Source organism: Cynara cardunculus (assembly GCF_001531365.2).
Source record: "Cynara cardunculus var. scolymus isolate 2C chromosome LG 12, CcrdV1, whole genome shotgun sequence".
Lineage (NCBI taxonomy): Eukaryota > Viridiplantae > Streptophyta > Magnoliopsida > Asterales > Asteraceae > Cynara > Cynara cardunculus.
In genome coordinates this window covers 8,308,147-8,310,646 of record NC_037539.1, presented here as the reverse complement: position 1 = coordinate 8,310,646, position 2,500 = coordinate 8,308,147, and positions in this window count along the sequence as shown.

Sequence of the window (2,500 nt, the reverse complement as noted above, 5' to 3'; positions counted from 1 at the left end):
ACACAATCAATGTATTTATAAAATAAGATATTGATTCATTATTGTCGGGATTGGTTTATAACGTTTGGTTGGTTTACATTTGTGAGATCCATCATAAGCCACTAATTTAAGATAATTAATGTTTTTAATTAATGAGGTAATTATTGTTACTTATTAAACAAAAATTAGAACATATTTTTTAATGAATTTAAATACATATCTATTTTTCTCTCTCTTCTCCTCTTTCCACAATATACATACACATACAATTGAATGTGTATACAATGTGAACAACGTAAAAAACCTTAAGCATTTTTTATTATGATGTTCACACTGTGCTTACAAGATTCACATGGTGTTTACAAGTGGTAGTTTAGACTTAGGGGCTGTTTACCTAAACACTTATTCGGTAAGCGCTTAATGGTAAATTTCAACTATATTGCATACTTATCGGGTAATATTTTAGTCTACCAAAACGACTACGTATATAACAATTTACCTAGTAAGTGATAACCGTGGTAAGAGTCGTCGCCACCACTTACCGGGTAAGACTCTAGGTCCGTGTCTTCGCTCTTACCAGGTAAAATTCTTGGTTTTTGTCATATTAATTTGGTAAAAAAAGTGACTTGATAAGCTCTTACCCGAGTAACCATTTGGTAAACGGCCCCATAGTTTTATTCATTTAGTTGGTCTATTCACTATATGTTAATAAGTTACACCAGATATCAACATATTTAGAATGTACAAATTATAACAATATTTATAATAAAATGGCATAATGTGTTCTATTGTGTGTATAAATTATACGTCAGTTAATGTAAAAGAGATGACAGAAAAAATAGGATAAGGAGAGAAGAGAGAAGAGTGGAGAGAGAAAATAAGAGAGAGGGGGAGACATTTTTAATTTATTTTGTATTTTTTTAAACTATTTTTATGGTCTAAATAGATATTACAAATTGGAAAGTTCTCAAAAGAAGGTCTCTCTCTATATAGCATGCTAGAAGTGCTCATGGGTTGGGTTGATCGGGTTGAAGACATTTGAACAATCCAATCTAATGTTTGCGGTTTGGGAAAATCTTAATCCAACCCAAACCAAAGTGCAACCCAACCCAACCCGTATGGGTTGGTCGGGTTGATACTTTGGTATATTAAAATATTATTCTAACTTTGAATATGTTATTTTTCTACTCATAATTTATTTTTCATCATCAACCATTTGATACAACTTATTCATATTTCTTACGTATATCACATTCAGTTAATTTTCTCAATTTACATATATATGTTCACAGTTACTAAATGAGTTATATAAAGATATAAATAGATTGAATATACGTGTATATGAAAAGCATACATGATAGTGTAATTGTCTAATGTATATATTAATAGAAATTCAACAATCATATTAAATCCAATAAGTAAAAGGATATCGGGTTCATCGAGTTGGGTTGAGTTCAAATAATAGTAACCCAATATCAACCAAATACCTACGGTTTGACAATTTTACAACTCGATTTAAACATCAGATTGCTTCAGGTTGGGTTATTTCACGTTGGGTTGGGTTGATCGGGCTTTTAAGCACCCCTATAGCATGCTATATTTGAAACGTGCTATATGAGACAAATCAAATAAAAACCATAAAAATATTATAAATTCGTGAGAACTTATTAAGAAATATCTTTTACATAATTTTTTTTTTTATTTTAGACAACGATTTAAGGTATTATTTTATTTATATTTGTGACATAATGCGATAATTTCACAATCTGAAACTTATTTACGTGTATTTTTTTCACAATATAAACACAAATATATGTGAAACAATATTTTAAAATTTAGTCTTTGATAAGATAATTATTTAAAAGATATTTCCATATTTCCTCGTACAAAATAAATATTTATAATAAAAAAGAGGTAGTTTAAGAAAACTGTAATAATTAGATTAGTTTAATAAATTTACCCATCTCATAATTAAATGGAGAATAAAAATATATATTTATTTTTAAAAGTGAATACTTATTTATAGACTACTAGAAGAGTACTCGCGCAATGCAGCGAGACACATCTTGATTTTAATGTTCCATTTTATTCTTTGTCTCTATCGATGTTATAATACGATTTTATGCGTTTTAAAGAAAACAATAATGATTTTATTTTTTGAATAAAATATAAATTTGAAGATATCATAAAAATTTGAAGATATCATAAAAATTTGAAAAAAAATTATATCAATTTTAATATCAAATCAACTATTTAAAAGTTTTTACTTTTTACGTAATTTCTTTAATTTTTTTTATTATAATTTAATTTAAGTATAATAATGAAATAGTTTATTTTTGGTTTAATAATATAACATTTTATAAAAATAATTAAGTATTATGTTAGAACTTAATGATTATCCTAATTATATTTTARAWTTTTTATATTTAAAATGAGATGTTTATTCTGTATTTGATTATGTTTATCTGCAGTTAGTTACACGAATTCAGATATGGAGCTTTAATAATTGTACTAATGCACA